Source organism: Triticum aestivum, chromosome 4B (assembly GCF_018294505.1).
Source record: "Triticum aestivum cultivar Chinese Spring chromosome 4B, IWGSC CS RefSeq v2.1, whole genome shotgun sequence".
NCBI classification, from domain to species: Eukaryota; Viridiplantae; Streptophyta; class Magnoliopsida; order Poales; family Poaceae; genus Triticum; species Triticum aestivum.
In genome coordinates this window covers 200427983-200446305 of record NC_057804.1, presented here as the reverse complement: position 1 = coordinate 200446305, position 18323 = coordinate 200427983, and positions in this window count along the sequence as shown.

The window sequence follows — 18323 nt, the reverse complement described above, 5'->3', positions numbered from 1 at the left end:
GAGGACGCTGGTCTGAGCTGCAACCGCCCAGATGCTAAAGTAAGTAGCTCCGTATTTGCACATACCATCCATATTTTTATCAAATCTACCCTTTAGCAGAGTTGCCCTTTGAGTAGGAGTGGATAGAAAAGGCTAAGCTTATCAGGTGTCCAGCCCCCTTGCCTGAGACCGTGCCGAATCCCATGCTGACCAGGATGCTGGAGGTCGCGCCGTTGGCGGAAGGTGAAGGGGGGACCAAGGAGCTACCGCCTCCACGAAGGAGGCCGTTAGGAAGGGAAGAATCAAAAATTCTCTCGACCAGGGAAAGAAAAGGACTGCCTCTGAAGACCCGGAGGTGATAACCTCAAAACGGGGAAAGAAATCTTCGTCAGAGGATTCGGCACCGGTGGACGCTTCAGTCGAATCGCCCCCTAAAGGGGACCCGCTCTCCCCCGAGGCATAACTGAGGGGAGGGGTTCCATAATGAATCACATTCATGTTTTATTCCTGAGGAAAATAAACGAAGCATTATCTTGCAGTTCGGATCTCAACCCTTCTCAGCAGAGCTCATCTTCAGGGGATCTTCGTCCGGAGATGATAGAGAGCAAAACGCCTCCCCTTGCTCCACCATCCTATGATGCTGGCGACCCCGAGGTATCGTCCCGGAGGGCCTTTTCAAGTCCGGACCCTGGGAAAGGCCGCCAAACTAGTCCTGCACCCTCTTGCGCGCCGGCGGAGGTGCTGAAGGATCTACTTGGTAGGGCATCCATCTTAGAAGATTACCATATGTTGATGGATACGGTGATTGGAAGGATTTCATCTACAGAAAGCGGATTGTACGAAGCTGCCAGGAGTTTACTGACAGGCTTTGAGGTATGTAAAAAGGTGTACCTTTTGATAGAGCCGCATATTAAATGTGCCCTGTATGAATAGTAGCCTGTGAGACTCTGTGTGTCGTCATGAATGACGGTGCACAGAGGATCATAATCCCAGGCATAATATTTTGCTTATTCCATGAAGGTGGCGAGGCGCTCGATGGCTAGCCGGACTGATGAATCTGCCGAACTAAAGCGGCAACTTGACGTAGCCGATGCCGACATCGCGCTTGTAAATAAGCGGCTAGACGAGGCTCAAGGTATGTTCAAAAGACACCCTGTAATAGGAGCTTGATGCTCGGGCCTTATATAAAGATACTTGATGTAGATGGTGCTGCTGCCGTGGAGAACCTTCGGGCGGAACATGCCCGAGCCAAGGAGCAAGCAAGGAAAAGTGATGCGGTTGTTGTTAAAGCGGCTGAAGAGCTAAAAGCCGAACAAGCTGCTCACTGCCAGATCAAGAAGGAAATGGCCGAGATGGCCATAGAATTGAGGGATGCTACCGACCGCTGTAGATTGCTTGAACAAAAAGATAGGGCGGCTCAGAAAGATCTTGAAAAGCTCACGGCCGCAGCCAAGGATAGTCGCTCTGCCATGAGGGCGATGAAGGAGGAGCTGCGTCAGGCCGGAGATATCATGGCTGGAAAGTCTTATATGCTGCGGATGAAGTTCGAAGACCCCAAGTATGCTCCATTAGACTGGCAATGTAGTTTGGACAATGCTTATCTGGATTTGGCCGCAAGTGCGGAGGACGCTACCGAACACTTCCGTAGTCGAGGTGACCATAAATTGGAAGAGCTTTTTTGGTCGCAGTACCATAATCCGGAGCACCCACTGTCAGTCTCCGACCGTTTAGCCGCCTGGGCAGAGCTGAACAGATTATCCGGACTCGCCATGAAATTTGTTGCGAGTCGTCTATGGCCGGAGAAGCCGGAGCCGAAGAGTTATTTTGGCTTGGTGCAGCAATTTCTTGGTTCGGTGCCGCATGCTGATGCAATGAAGAGGTCGGCATGCATAGAGGGCGCACAGATGGCTCTTGCCCATGTCAAGACATACTGGGCAGATATGAAGGCCAGTATTGTTGCGTCCCAAGATTCGGACGAAAGCCGAGTACCTGCCAAGCACTATTTTGAGGAAGTTCTTCCTAGCGCTCGTATAATAGAGTCGCAGTTCTCGAAGGATGCTGTGTTCGAATAGCTTATACTATTTGTAAGACGAATTGTGTTTTTATGAAAAAAGCTTTTTTATACTTGTGCTTGCAAGAATCATGATACCTCCTGTGCGGCCGTTTAATGTATATATTTGTATGTAAACTGAAAGATGGCAGTCGTTGGCTTCAGCCCCCACGCATAGAATGCGGGGGTGTTCGCAAAAAGGCGTCTGTTCACACTTAATCCAACGTCTTGGTCCTATAAAGGAGGTGGTAGCGCGGCGAACTAGGCAACCGGACTATAATGCTTTATCACTTTCACTTAGCCATAGGAGTTTGACAGTGGGACTACTGAATAGCCCCTAGGGGCACCGCGCTCGCCCGAATTCGGGGCGCGAGTGTGCCTGACCGGGAAGCGGCCCTTCGTTAATGCGGGGGAATCCTAAAGATTCCGAAAGTCATCGAGTGGTTGACCAGTCTCTCGCTATATCATGACAGTCAGTTTTCGGCTTTCTCTACTGAGGTGCTCACCCGGCCGAACCGGGGCACAATCGCAGTAGTTCTCCTGGTGCCGCGTTAGCCGATATAACGGAACGTAAGGCAGCAAAACACAGGAGCCGGGCAAACCCAACATTTGACCAAAGACATGATTCGGAGCTGGTGCATATAGGGCCAAACTCGCGACGCCGAACACTCCCTAAGGTGTTCGGTCTTTATGAAGACGGGCCAAAATAGAGCCCTTGGTAAAAAAGCCCCTGGTGTCCAGGTACGTGCAAAAAATTCTGACGTGGCCACATGCCAAGACGCCAGCCTCCTCCTCGGCTATAGAGAAAACCGGGGGATGTTATCAACAAGAGACAGTAAAAAAGGTTTACGCAGGGTCTTAATCTGAAGAGAATCCTTGGAACGGGTCCCTGCTGCACGTCTGCGCCTGTGTCTCCGTCGTGCCGTATCCTGGACGGGCGTAGCACGATGCTCGTCTGCGAAAGAGAGGAACTTAGTAAAAAATAAGCGTGCGAGAAATCTATATCGAAATAAACAAAATATAGTTGGAGCAAGAGTTGGGCCGTATTGTCTCCGGGCGTGAGCACACGGAGCCCCTTGCACTAGGGTATGCGGTAATTTAAGCATGTTGACGCCGGACTCGTCAAGGCGTGTCCGGGATAGTAGGGCTGGATTTGTGGGCGGCTGCCTAGGCAACCGCACCCCTGCCCGTACTTTGGGGGTCAATTTATGTTCCCTTGTAATGAGATGATGCCCTTTGGACCGGGCATTTTAAGTGTAAGGGATGCGTAGTGCGGTATTGCGTTAAAGCGGGCAAAAGCTTCACGTCCCAGTAGCGCTTGATAGCGACTTACGAATGGGGCGATGTGGAATGTTAGCTTTTCGCTTCAGAAGTTGTCGGGTGATCCGAACGTGACTTCTAACGTAAGGGAACCCATACTTGGGGTATCCGAACCTGGCGTTGCTCCTTGAAAGGGAGTGTTGCCGAGGTGTATTACGACTGGGTTTACCCCGAGTTTGCGGACTGTGTCCTGATACAACAGGTTCAAGTCGTTGCCGCCGTCCATAAGGATGTTCGTAAATTGGAGTCCATTAATGATTGGATTTAAGGCCAAGGCAGTCCAGCCTGTGTTCTGGTCTCCTCTAGAGTAATCCAGATGATCAAAGGTGATTGGTTGTAACAACCAGTGGGGTTTCTCCTTCGGGGCTGGTGGAACGGCGCTGTCGTTGTAGGTGTTGTTGTATTCTTCCCCTTTGTCACATGTAGTAGATTTACTGTCTTCACTTCTTTTGGGAACTTCTTTTGTTCTCCGGTGATCTGCTTGTGGGGTGCGTGGTCATCTTCGCTTGGTGTGTTGAGCCCCTTGTGTTCGGCATTGAGCTTGCCGAACTGCTTAAAGACCCAAAAATCTCTGTGGGTATGGTTTGCAGGTCTCCCCGGAGTGCTGTGGATTTGACATATTTTGTCTAAAATTTTGTTGAGGTTGGATGGCTCATTCCTATCTTCTTTGGGGGGCATCTTTTTCTGATTTTGCCGAGGGCTTTTGAATCCGGCGTTTACTGTCGTGCTCATCGGGCTTTTGTCCTTTATCCGGTGCGGTGCTTTGTTACGGCGCGGCTTCCCGTTCCCATCTCTGAGTTCGAACGTATTCGGGTCGCTGGTGCTGCTTCTTGCCAACCAGCTATCCTCTCCTGCACAGAAGCGGGTCATGAGGCTTGTTAACGCGGCCATTGTTTGCGGCTTTTCTTGGCCGAGGTGTCTGGCGAGCCATTCGTCTCGGATGCTATGTTTGAAAGCTGCTAGGGCCTCTGCGTCCGGACAGTCGACTATCTGATTCTTTTTGATAAGGAATCTGTTCCAGAGCTTCCGCGCTGACTCTCCGGGCTGCTGAGTTATATGGCTCAGATCGTCTGCATCCGGGGGCCGTACATAGGTCCCTTGAAAATTTGCCCGCAAAGCATCCTCAAGCACTGCCCAACTTCCCATGGTGTTCTCGGGGAGGCTTTTAAGCCAATGTCGGGCTGTCCCTTTGAGCTTAAGGGGTAATTAGTTTATGGCGTGGAGGTCGTCTCCTCTGGCCATGTGTATGTGGAGGATGTAGTCCTCGATCCAGACTCCAGGGTCTGTTGTTCCGTCGTATGGTTCTATGTTCACTAGCTTGAATCCAGCTGGGAATTCATGATCCAGCACCTCATCAGTAAAACATAGGGGGTGTGTGGCGCCCCTGTATTTAGGCGTGCCGCGATTTTCGGGTATTGTTTGCATTGCATCACTCATTGGAGCTTGCTTTCTTGGCCTCTAGATGGATCTGGTAGGGCCAGTCTTGGACGGATCGCGCGCTATATTGAGTGTGGTGTCCTTTGACACGTGAGATTGATCGTAGGGTCGTCTATCTGACCTTGTGGCGTCCTTGTTTTTTGACTGTGGGGGCTTTATGGCCTCTTTGTCAAATTCCGGTAGTAGTTTCCGCTTCGGATAGCTCTTTGTGTGGAGACTATTGCCGTACTTGTGTGCGGTATTGAGTACCTTGCCCCATCTGATCCTGAGTGCATCCTCCACTGTCTTGAGCCTCCGCTTCTGCTTTTTCAGGCTACATACAGTGGCGACTAGCCTTTGGTGGAGGTTCTGATGTTCCAGCAATTTGTCTGGTGTGAGGTCGTCCGGACTATTATCCTTCCCGGGGATTGGTTGTTCGGATTGTCCGCCTTGCTTGGACAGATGCTCGACGGCATGTTCATTGTCCGTTGAGTCGCCCTGCTCTATGGCTGGGTTTTTGTCGAGGTGGGGCTTGGCCTTGCGCTTACGCCGCCGCTTTGATTATTTCTCAGGGGAGCGATCTCTAGCCTTATCCTTTTGGTCCTCGTAGTCACTTCTATTGCGTGTGTCCACCATGTATACATTCTATGATGAGGTGTTTTTCCGGAGCCCTATAGGTGCTGGATCTTGATCGTCTCCTTTATCGGCGTTCATACCGTTGGTATCTTCGGAGTCGAAGTCTAGCATGTTAGTTAAATCGTCGACAGTGGCTATGTAGTGGGTGGTGGGTGGGCTAAAAATTTCTTCATCGTCCGCATCCCAACCGTGTTGGCCGTAGTCCGGCCTAGGCTCTCCTGACAAAGAGAGAGACTTTAATGAATTCAGGATGTTGCCGAAAGGTGAGTGCTGAAAGACATCCGCGGCGGTGAACTCCATGACCGGAGCCCGATCGGGCTTAACCGGGAGAGGTGCGGGATTTATGGAGTCCGGATCGGAGTCCGGCACCTTGGAGTCACGGGCCTTGCGAGGGACTAAGCTGGTATCCGGCTCTATCGCCGTAGAGATTGTAGTTTCCAGGGTGGTGTCTAACCGTCCGTCCCCGAATGGCGTAGTGGGATCCGAGCTAATGGTCGGAGCGGACACCGGAGCGATGCTCTGGGCGTTGTCCGATGACAGAGCTAAATTGTGCCCATCATGATAGTGCGGCGCGCCCGGTTGTGGATCGAATCCGTCGAACATGAAGTCCCCGCGGATGTCGGCCGTGTAGTTCAAGCTTCCAAACTTGACCTGATGTCCAGATGGCCGAACGGGTCAGCCCGCAGTGCGAATCCGTCGAATACAAAGATCTATCCGGGGAGAAAAGTCTCATCCCGGACCGCATTGTGATTGACGAGCGAAGAAGCCATCGGGCCTAAAAGGCGAGGACATAGAGGAACTCTCAATGAAAGCACCAATGTCGGTGTCAAAACCAGCGGATCTCTGGTAGGGGGTCCCGAACTGTGCGTCTAGGCGGATGGTAACAGGAGACAAGGGACACGATTTTTTACCCAGGTTCGGGCCCTCTCGATGGAGGTAAAACCCTACTCCTACTTGATTAATATTGATGATATGGGTAGTACAAGAGTAGATCTACCACGAGATCGGAGTGGCTAAACCCTAGAATCTAGCCTATGGTATGATTGTTGTTCGTCCTACGGACTAAAACTCTTCGGTTTATATAGACACCGGAGAGGGCTAGGGTTACACAGAGTCGGTTACAATGGGAGGAGATCTTCATATCGTATCGCCAAGCTTGCCTTCCACGCCAAGGAAAGTCCCATCCGGACACGGGACGGAGTCTTCAATCTTGTATCTTCATAGTCCAGGAGTCCGGCCAAAGGTCATAGTCCGGCCATCCGGACACACCTAATCCAGGACTCCCTCAATGACCGTTACCCTGGATCTCATTACTATCATTGCTATGCTATTTGCTTCGTTCTATCGCTATGCTGTGCTACCTATCACTTGTTCATCAAGCCTCCCAAATTGCCATGTCAGCCTCTAACCTTTTCACCCTTCCTAGCAAACCGTTGCTTGGCTATGTTACCGCTTTGCTCAGCCTCTCTTATAGCGTTGTTAGTTGCAGGTGAAGTTGAAGATTGCTCCATGATGGACAGGATTATGCTGGGATATCACAATATCTCCTATTCACTTAATACATCTATATACTTGGTAAAGGGTGGAAGGCTCGGCCTTATGCATGGTGTTTTGTTCCACTCTTGCCGCCCTAGTTTCCATCATACCAGTGTTATGTTCCTTGATTTTGCGTTCCTTACGCAGTTGGGCGATTTATGGGACTCCTAAGCCTTTTTGCCTAGGTTTTACCATTTGCCTCACCTACGCCTTTTTCCCTAGGGTTTTTTGGAGCTCGAGGGTCATCTTTATTTACCCCCCGGGCAATGTCTGGCGCCCCCTGTGCAACTAGGGTCTATGCCAACCCGACGTCTTGCCCATCCGGTGTGCCATGAGAACGAGATATGTGCAACTCCTATCAGGATTTGTCGGCACATCGGGCGGCTTTGCTGGTCTTGTTTTACCATTGTCGAAATGTCTTATAAACCGGGATTCCGAGACTGATTGGGTCTTCCTGGGAGAAGGTATATCCTTCATTGACCATGAGAGCTCGTGATGGGCTAAGTTGGGACACCCCTGCAGGGTATAAACTTTCAAGAGTCGTGCCCGCGGTTATGTGGCGGATGGGAATTTGTTAATGTCCGGTTGTAGATAACTTGACACCAGATTCGATTTAAAACGCATCAACCGCGTGCGTAGCCATGATGGTCTCTTTTCGGCGGAGTCCGGGAAGTGAACACGGTTTTGGGTTATGTTTGACGTAAGTAGGAGTTCAGGATCACTTCTTGATCATTGCTAGCTTCACGACTGTTCCGTTTGCTTCTCTTCGCGCTCTTATTTGCGTATGTTAGCCACCATATCATGCTTAGTCGCTGCTGCAACCTCACCACTTATCCATTCCTTTACCCATTAAGCTCTGCTAGTCTTGATACCCATGGTAATGGGATTGCTGAGTCCTCGTGGCTCACAGATTACTACAACAATAGTTGAAGGTACAGGATTATGCGATGATCTTGACGAGAGAGCCATGTTACTTGTTTTGGAGTTCTTCTTCTGCTTCTTCTTCGATCAGGGGATAGGTTCTAGGTCGGCATCCTGGGCTAGCAGGGTGGATTCCTTTGAGTTTCTGTTTGTGTTTCATCCATAGTGGGATGTTGCTCTTATGTATGAGGATGTTGTATTCGTGTGGCATTCTATGCCTCTTGTATGTATCCCCAAGTATTATGTAACGGTTCGATGTAATGATATCCACCTTGCAAAAGCGTCTCCAATAAGCGCTTCTATCCTTGGGGGGACCTTCGAGTTACTTTAGGATAGGGTCGCATATTGGGTGTGACAAGTTGGTATCAGAGCCTTCCCTAAGGAATGTTGCTATTTGTGGTGCTTATCAATGATCCGAGTTTTCTCCTATCCTCTCGGCGAAAGAAGTTTTCATCTCTTCTTTAAGCTCAAACAAGCAATTGTTTTTCGTTAGTGGCAGAATTTCACCTCAAGTGTTGAGATGTTTCCATAAGCCCACTACAAGCTTATTCTTTTCGTTGCTGGTTTTCCAACAACTCTGTTCTAACTTTCTTGGAAGGGTGCTTTCCAAGCTCATTTGTGGCAGAAGTTGGCATTTTCTACTCCATTCTGTTATTCCAATGATCAATCTTCTATTCTTTCTTCCGGAGATATTGTGATGTTGCTCTTTTCACTCCTCATCTCGAATTGTGAGGATCATGTTCTTTTCGTGCTTATCCATTTAACCGGAGTGTTGTGTCATTTCTTGAAGTTCTTTTCATATTATCAAGTCTTGCATCTCTTTTCAACCGGAGTGCTGTCCGAATTTGTTCTTCCTTGTTCCTTGTTTATCTCGTTTTAACCAGAGTTGTTCCAATTCCTTCTTGTCCTTTGTACTTGTCATTCATAGCTTTGCAACCTCCAAGGTTCACATGGTGTTACTTGTTTTCTATTTTCTACCGCAGTGCTCTCAATTGTGTTCAACTCCACTCTGTTCTTTCTTTCAACTTTTCAACCTCTCAAAGTTCTTTGGTTTCCCTCGTTTGTACAAGAAGCAACTTGGTTTTACCTTTTCTCTTCCTGTTCCGTTTCTCTCTGGTGCCATCCTTAGATCTCGGGATGAGATCTATTGTAAGTGGAGGAGTGTTGTGACGCCCCGAGACCGACACCCTAGATGCCTTCCATGTTTTGCGTGTCAGCTCTGTTTTTTATTTGTCTGTTCCATTCATCATCGCATCATTTGCATTGCATCGGCACCCGTTGCCGTCATGTTTTCAAAACTCGCATCCGTTCGTGCTTGCCGCTTCTTCCTTGTCTCTGCCAAACCGTTCTCTTCTCCGTGGCAATGTTGTCAGACCGTTTGTCTTACATGACGACTCTCAGTCCAACCACACAGTTGACCTTGTCTACCTAACCCCTGCTTGCATAGTGCATCGACCCCTCGCCCTTGTCCGAAACTGCCCTGAACCCAAACCTCTCAGTCATCACGGTTGCATTCAGATTATCCCCTAACATCCCTAAAACATCTCCGTTTTCTTATTTGGATTTCCCAACCTAGTATTTCGGACCGTTCGATTAGAATCGGAGGGACCAAATATCCCCTAACCTAATCCACCAAGGTATATCAACGGAGCAACCCTAAAATCAAGGAGAGTTGTCCCATCCTTCCTCCTCGCCGCCGCCACAGTCAAACCCCACCTCAGGATCCTCCCAGATCCCCTTCTCCTTGGCTCTCATCCACCCCCCTCCAACCACTGCCTCCGAACACCTCCCGTGGTATCCGTGCCACCCAAATCCCCAGCAAGCCGCAGCCTCCTCCTTCCGCCCCCGCTGCCTCGTCCCCGCTCCCACTGTCGACCGCAAGGCTCTGCCCGCTGCAACAGCAGCCGGGAGCTCCCTTATCGTCAATCGCCAGCCCGACCTCGCCATCTTCCCCTACCACTCCGAGCTGGCCGGTCTTCGTCTTCCCGTTCGTATAGAGCCGGCGAGATGCCCAGGTCACGGCACCGTCCCTCTCCACCTTCTCTTTCCTTTCCTCCTCACGCGGCTCCTTCCTGATCATTCCCCTCTCTCGTTTTTCTCTCACAGGAACCATGGCGCCATCGCAAGTCCCCTGCCTCCAGCGCCGCTGCACCTTGGAGCAGCCACTGTGGCACCGTCCTCCTCTGACCCCGTGCAGATCTGAAGCCCTAGCACCGGGCCCCGCTATCTCCGTCGCTCTCTGGCTGCCTGTAAGCGTCGCCATCCCCTCGTCGTCACCTGCAGGAGCAGCGCGGCCTCTCCTTTGGTTCGAGCAAGGGAGACAAGCACATGCCTACATCCTCTGCTTCGCGGCGCTGCACCTCTGTGTGCCCGTTGACTCCGCCCGAGCCGATGCCTCGCTTGCCGCGGCCCAGGATCCAGTGTGCCCCATCCGGCCTCCTCCCCGTCCCGTTCGTCTGCACCACTGCCGTCACGCCAAGTCCCAGCCGCGCCAGGCCACCGTGGTGTCCTCTGCAACCACCAGCAGCAGCAGCTCGCTCGTCCCTGCTGCGTTGACCGCAGCCAGCGACCCTGGCCTAGCTTCAGCGGCCGCGTGGGCTACCAGCAAGCAGGCCCAGCACCCCCTTCCAGCCTCCCTCTCCAAGCTGACCGGCCTCAAGGCCCAATGTGAGCAGCCCAGTCCCAGCAGATCTGGCCCATGTCATGTTTTTTTTCAGTTCTGCGAATTTAGCATTATCTAGTGATTTACATGTTTTACAGAAAAGTCCTCCATGTTCATGCATATAATAACTCATTAATCGTGCATCGGATTAAAATGATTCAAACATGTAAAATGCTTAGAATTTTGTGCAGATTAATAATTTGCCACTTTCATCCATGTTAAATATGTTTTAACTTGCTATTTATTTAATTTTGCATAAATGCCATGTTAAAATGATTTATTTCATAACTAAATAACCACAGCTCCATTTTAAATAAACTTTATATGTAAATGGGGTGGAAAATTGCATAGATTAATTTGGTGCACTTACTTTGCATGTTTAACATCTCTAAAATTATGTAATAGGCAGAACAGTACCAAATCCAAAATACGCATATGGGGATTTTCCGAAATTGTTGTTTGTTGTTTCCTGCCTCATTTAAACTTGCCTAGATAGGTAGTTTTCATATGCTTCACCCCTTGCAATGTTTAATAACATTTAATATTGTTGGGTAGAAAACCGAGAGAGAACTAAATGATTGATGTGGTGTTTCGTCAATATGCAACTCGTTGCATATTAAGCTCCACTTAATTTGTAGTGTTGTTTGTTGCACTTTGCCATGCCATGCTCATTAAACCGGACATGCTTCATACTTGGTTGTGCATCATGCCATGTTTATGCTTGTGTGTTTACCATGTTGTTTGCTTCTATCCGGTTGCTTCTCTCGTTAGCTTCGATTTCATTCCGGAGTTGTGAGGATTTGTTTGACCACGTCCGCTTGTCTTCTTCATGGACTTGTTCTTCTTCCTACCAGGATTTCAGGCAAGATGACCATTACCCTAGATCTCATTACTATCATTGCTATGCTAGTTGCTTCGTTCTATCGCTATGCTGCGCTACCTATCACTTGTTCATCAAGCCTCCCAAATTGCCATGTCAGCCTCTAACCTTTTCACCCTTCCTAGCAAACTGTTTCTTGGCTATGTTACCGCTTTGCTCAGCCCCTCTTATAGCATTGTTAGTTGTAGGTGAAGTTGAAGATTGCTCCATGATGGACAGGGTTATGTTGGGATATCACAATATCTCTTATTCACTTAATGCATCTATATACTTGGTAAAGGGTGGAAGGCTCGGCCTTATGTCTGGTGTTTTGTTCCACTCTTGCCGCCCTAGTTTCCGTCATACCGGTGTTATGTTCCTTGATTTTGCGTTCCTTCCGCGGTTGGGCGATTTATGGGACCCCCTTGACAGTTCGCTTTGAATAAAACTCCTCCAGCAAGGCCCAACCTTGTTTTTACCATTTGCCTCACCTAAGCCTTTTTCCGTTGGGTTTCCGGAGCCCGAGGGTCATCTTTATTTACCCCCCGGGCCAGTGCTCCTTCGAGTGCTGGTCCAAACCTGTGCGATGTCCGGCGCCCCCTGTGAAACCATGGTCTATGCCAACCCGACGTCTTGCCCATCCGGTGTGCCCTGAGAACGAGATATGTGTAGCTCCTATCGGGATTTGTCGGCACATCGGGCAGCTTTGCTGGTCTTGTTTTACCATTGTCGAAATGTCTTGTAAACCGGGATTTCGAGACTGATCGGGTCTTCCTAGGAGAAGGTATATCCTTTGTTGACCATGAGAACTTGTGATGGGCTAAGTTGGGACACCCCTGTAGGGTATAAACTATCGAGAGCCGTGCCCGCAGTTATGTGCCAGAAGAGAATTTGTTAATGTCCAATTGTAGATAACTTGACACCAGATTCGATTAAAAACGCATCAACCGTGTGTGTAGCCGTGATGGTCTCTTTTTGGCGGAGTCCGGGAAGTGAACATGGTTTTGGGTTATGTTTGACGTAAGTAGGAGTTCAGGATCACTTCTTGATCATTGCTAGCTTCAATACCGTTCCGTTTGCTTCTCTTCTCGCTCTTATTTGCGTATGTTAGCCACCATATCATGCTTAGTCGGTGCTGCAAGCTCACCACTTATCCATTCCTTTACCCATGAAGCTTTGCTAGTCTTGATACCCATGGTAATGGGATTGCTGAGTCCTCGTGGCTCATAGATTACTACAACAACAGTTGCAGGTACAGGATTATGCGATGATCTTGAGGCGAGAGCGATGTTACTTGTTTTGGAGTTCTTCTTCTGCTTCTTCTTCGATCAGGGGATAGGTTCCAGGTCGGCAGCCTAGGCTAGCAGGGTGGATGTCGTTTGAGTTTCTGTTTGTGTTTCATCTGTAGTCGGATGTTGCTCTTATGTATGATGATGTTTTATTCATGTGGCAATCTATGCCTCTTTTATGTATCCCCAAGTATTATGTAATGGTTCGATGTAATGATATCCACCTTGCAAAAGCGTCTCCAATATGCGCTTCTATCCTTGGTGGGACCTTCGAGTTCCTTTAGGATAGGGTCACATATTGGGCATGACAGCAGGCCCCTCCCGGGGGGCCTTCCCTTTCTCTTCGGCTAAGAACCGGCGGGTCGGTGCCATTGGCGTCGAGAACGGAGATGGAGAAGGGGGGAAGAAACAGGCAGAGCAATAAAAGATGGACAATGGCGGCTCTCGCCTCTCCGTACTAATAGCCCAAGGGAGGCCAACCGTCGGCCTCCATGATCACATGTAATGATGACTCTTTTTGCATGCAGTAGGGACTCATCAAATTGGGCAGTTGCCGAGGCTGCGTGGGGACGCGGAGACGCCCACGTCCAATCAACCGCCACGCGGAAACCAAGGCCGCAGGCTCTTGGGGCCCGTGGCGCTCCGCACTTGCCCTTTGGCTTCGCTGGTAAGCCAAGTCCAAGCATGCCTTGGGCCCGAGGGCTACTATCGGCGTTCTGTGAACGGGGGTCCCCAGACTTGCTTGCCTGCAGCCTGCAGCGTGGCTCAGCAGTGGCCCAGTACGGCCCGTCTCCATCAACAAACACTCAAGACCCTCGCGAGGGGCCAAGCCTTGCGGGCCGTATGACACAAGGCCTCCTCAGGGGCGGCCTCACCAGGCAGGCTCGCGAGGAGGCGGAGAGATCAAGGCAAGGGGTACCTCGTGAGGTGCTCATGACGCAAGCCATGTCGATCAAGACCCGGCGGGCGCTAGGTAGGCGCCAGCCCATGCAGTGTCCTCGTTTCCTCTTTGGTGCAAAGGAGGCAAGCGTAGGCGCGTAGTACCGAGGCATCAAGAAAGGGTTTCCATATCAGTGCAACAAGACCAAGACTAGCAGGACGGCAGGACAGAGGTCACCGTGGAGCCCAAGATGGCGTCATCACCAGTGCCTTTGGCAGCCGAATACCACCTTTAGTAAGGATAGCTTGTACTAGCTGTCCCCTTTCGAAATGGCCGTTGTTGGCTTCCTTCCCGCTCAATATTTGGGAAGACGACCAGGGCCTCTATAAATAGAGATAGCCACCATAGTAGGAAGGCATCTAGAATCCAATCGGAAATCTGATCCGAGCCTAGCTCATCTACACTACACCACAAGAACACCTGTCGCGAGGGTGTTCTTCCTCTTTACTGTTCATCGTCAGCCCAAGAGGCAATCCACGACACGACACACTTGATTATGGTATTACACCACAACGGTGGCCCGAACCAGTATAAACCTAGTGTCTCTTGTGTGGTTCATCATGCTAGTTTAGAATCGCGGCGAAGTTCTGGGCGTGTTTTGGTAGGGAGAAAATCTTTGTGCGCACCCGAGAGTTCGAACCTTAAGGGTTTTGCCGGAACTCGATATCCGGCAACCACCATCACTGTGCTGACTGACCATGAGGTCGCGGCAATGTAGAGCAACAGCGGCTCCTTCTTGGATGGTGCGACCAGGACTGGTGAGATGGAGAGCATGTGCTCGAGATATCAGAAAGCCTCATCCGCCTGGTCATTCCATTTGAACGACATTGTCTTCTTCATCGGCTAAGAAATTGGCTGACCGAGGCCAAGCAACCGGTGAACTTCTGGACATCGCGCAGCCGAGTTGGCTTGCGCATACGCTCGATGGCCTTGATCATCTCCGGGTTCGCCTCAATGCCGCGCTCCGAGACAAGGAAGCCGAGTACCTTTCCGGTCGGGACGCTGAAAACACACTTCTCCTGGTTGAGCTTGACTTTGTATTCACGCAGGTTGGCAAATGTTTCCTTCAGGTCATTGAGGAGCTTGAGGTACTGCTTCGTCTTCACCATGATGTCGTCCATGTAAACATGCATGTTGCGGCCGAGTTGCAACAGCAAGCATTTCTGCATGCAGCGCTAGAAGGTGGCGCCAGTGTTCTTCAGGATGAATGACATGGTGATGTAGCAATACACCACAAAGGGCGTGATGAAGGACGTCTTCAGGGCGTCAGTCGGGTCCAGCTTGATCTGGTGATAGCCGGAGTAAGCATCCAGGAAGGACAGGAGCTCACACCCGAATGTTGAGTCGATGACTTGGTCGATCCACAGGAGGGCGAACGGATCCTTGGGATAGGACTTGTTTAGGCTGGTGTAGTTGATGCACATGCTCCAGGTGTTGTTCTTCTTCATGACGAGGACTGGGTTGGCTAGCCACTCGGGGTGGAACACTTCCATGATGAAATCGGCCGCCAAAAGCTTGGCGACCTATTCACATATGGTTCTTCTATTCTCTTCGGGGAAACGTCGTAGGTGTTGGCGGACAGGCTTGGCGTCCTTGCGGACGTGGAGTTTGTGCTCGGCGTATTTCCTCGGGATACCCGGCATGTCCTTTGGTTTCCATGCAAAAATATCCCGATTCTGATGGAGGAAGTCGACGAGCTCGCCTTCCTATTTGCTGTCAAGGCGGGTGCCTGTGACAACGTACTTGCTGCAGCTAGGGTCTTCCGGGTTCAACTTTACTTTCTTGGTCTCCTAGGAGGGCTTGAAGGCGGCCTCGTCTACCGGCTCTTCGCCCGGGATCAATGCGGCTGATGTCTCATTGGCCAGGGCGACGATCCGGTTGAGCTAGTGCCGCTCCTCGGCTATGACCAGTGACTCGGCCAGCTTGGCACTATCTCGGGTGCACTCGAGGGACTTGAGGTAGTCGTCTGTGATGGTTATGAGGCCCTTTAGAGGCGGCAGCTTCATGTTTAGGTAAGCATAGTGGGGGACCGCCAGGAATTTGGCGAGCGCGGGTCGGCCCAGCAGTGCGTGGTATGCGCTGGACAGGTCCACCACCTCGAACCAGATCGGCTCGCGTCAGAAGTGGTTGCTGTTGCCGAACAAGATGTCGAGCCAGAGCTGGCCAATCGAAGAGTAGGAGAGGCCGGGAACGATGCCGTGGAAGATCGTCTGGGTTGGCTCCAGGTCCTTGGCCTTGAGGCCGAGTTTGGTCATGGTGTCGCGGTAAAGGATGTTGATGCTGCTGCCGCCGTCGATGAGGACTCGGGAAAACATGCACGTGCGCTGAGGTGCGATGATGGTGGGGTTGAGGACGAGGGCGTAGCCACCCGGATTTGGCATGACAGCAAGGTGGTCTTCCCAGGTCCATGTGACCGGACGGTCCGACCAGTTCATGTACTCTGACTTGTCCAAGATGACGGTGTTCACCTCCTACCGAAGGAGACGTTCGATGCGCTTGTTGTCGCCGAGGCTGGTGAAGATGACGTAGGACGCGTTCTGATCCGAGTAGACATCGTCGCGCATCGCGCCGCTGGCTGGGGGCGATGGAGGATGCGGAGGCGGCTGACCCGCGCCTAGAGCGGGAGCAGGAGGAGGCAGGACGTCGCCCCTCATTACGCGCTTAGTGATGCCGCACTGCCGAAGCATGTGCGTGGACGGCCTTGCGCTGCTGTGGTGCTTGCAGGGGGCGTCGAGCATCTCTTCGAAGCTCATGGCAGGTTTCCCCGCCGTCTTGCCGCTGCCGGCGCTTGGTTGCCGGGTCAATTGCGGGCTCGGTGGCCGTGACGAGCCGGTTGTCGTAGCGCTGAGCCGGCTGGTCGGCCTTGCGCTCGTTGTTCTGCTGGTTGTGCTGCTGCCGGCTGCCTTCGCCGGCCGGCTTCAGAGGGGGAAACGGCTTTGCTTTGCCGGCTTCGTCCAGCGCCACCTGGATCTTCATGGTAGAGTCGGCGTTGGCGTACTTGTCCGCCATCACCATGAGCGTAGCCATGGTGGCCAGCTCGGAGTGCAAGAGCTTGTGCTTAAGGAGGGTGCCATCTCGGCACCCATTGACGAAGTACTGGATTGCTTGAACCTCGTGGATACCTTCACAGCTGTTCCGGAGCTCGGTCCAGCATGTGAGGTACTCGCAGCCGGTTTCCGCCTGCCCCTGCATGCACATGGCGGCCTGGCTGGGGCGGCCGGGTTGCCGGTAGGTTCCCGTGAAGTTGCGGACGAAGGCATGCTTGAAGTCAACCAACGTGTTGACGCTGCCCACCGGCAGACTGTTCAACCAGGTGCGGGCCAACCCTTGGAGCATGAGCGGCGCGTAGCGCATGGCGAGTCGGTGGTTGCCGCCTGTGATGCCGATGGCGGCGGTGTAGTGGGTGAGCCAGCTTCACGGTTCCGTTATATTTGGATGTGTCGTGGGGGAGCGTAAACCCTTTGGGAAAGGGCTCATCCCAGATGTGTGAACCGAAACACGCTGGCCCGATGACGCCGCTCTCTTCCACCTCCAGGGAGAAAACGAGCCGGTCGAGGCGGTGGCGAGGGTCGGTGTCATCGATGGCGCCTGCGCCGAGTCGGCTGACGATCGGGCCACGGGGGGCCGGGTCGGTTGGAGCCGGACGCCGGCCGGGCTGGTCGGGTCCACCTCGATTTTTCGGGGCCGGCTCGTCGCCTAACCCGCCGGCAGTCGTCGGGGCCGGGTTGCGCCACGTCCTGGTGCGGCCAGAGTGCACCTCGCCGGGTGGTGAGTACGCCATGTGGTGATGATCGCCGGGCTCGCCAGCGCGGGTGGAGCCGGATCCCGCCGGCTTGGCATGTTGGTTGACGTGGTCCTGCTGCGCATTAGCCATGTCGAGGAGGTCGTTCATCCGCTTGATGCGATCCCTCAGTTCCTCGCCCGTGAGCTGGTCCAAGCAGACTGCGGCCGCCTGGGCAGCGCACATGTTCTTCACAAGAGTCTCATAGACTCGCGGGACGGCGCCGAAGGCCCGACCGATCACGCCGCCCCGGACTCACACATTGGCCACCCGGCTTGGCTTGGCCGCGGCAGGCGTGAAGCCGTAGACGGCGTTGCACTCCAGCTGAGCGGAATCCAGGCGACGCTGCGTGGCGAGCGTCTCGATCAGGTCCAGCAGGTGCTGGCGGTTCTCCTCAAGCCGGGCCCGGGCCTCGGCGACGTTGGAGGCATCGATGTCGGTGCCCATGGGGATGCGAAGGCTCTGCATAGTGGTGCCCAATGGGTTGGGCGAGGCGGCCCGACCCGCTGTAGCCTTCTCTTCGGCAGCCTTCCTTGCCACGCTCAATGAGGAGGAGGCGTCGGTGCTGGTGACGAAGACCTCCACGTGGACGTCCATTGCCTCGGCGGGAGCGCTACCGCCAAGGGAGAGAGGGGAGTCAGAAAAATCAAGTACCTCGCTGGGGTACTCGTCGGCCGCGGGCACATCGGAGATGCGCAGTGCGGCGAAAGAGCGGCGAGCGCGTCGACGACATCGCCCGCCAGCATGATGGGCTCGTCAAAGTCGGAGAGGAGCCACATCTGAAGCATGCTCCCGGCCAAGACCTCGAGCTGCCCCACGGTGGGCGCCAACTTTCGTGGTGGGTGCATGACAGATGCCATGGGATGCCTAAAGAGAGGAAGAGGCTCGAGGGCATTGGTGGGCTCCAGAGGCGAGGTCGGCATGAGTGAGCGCG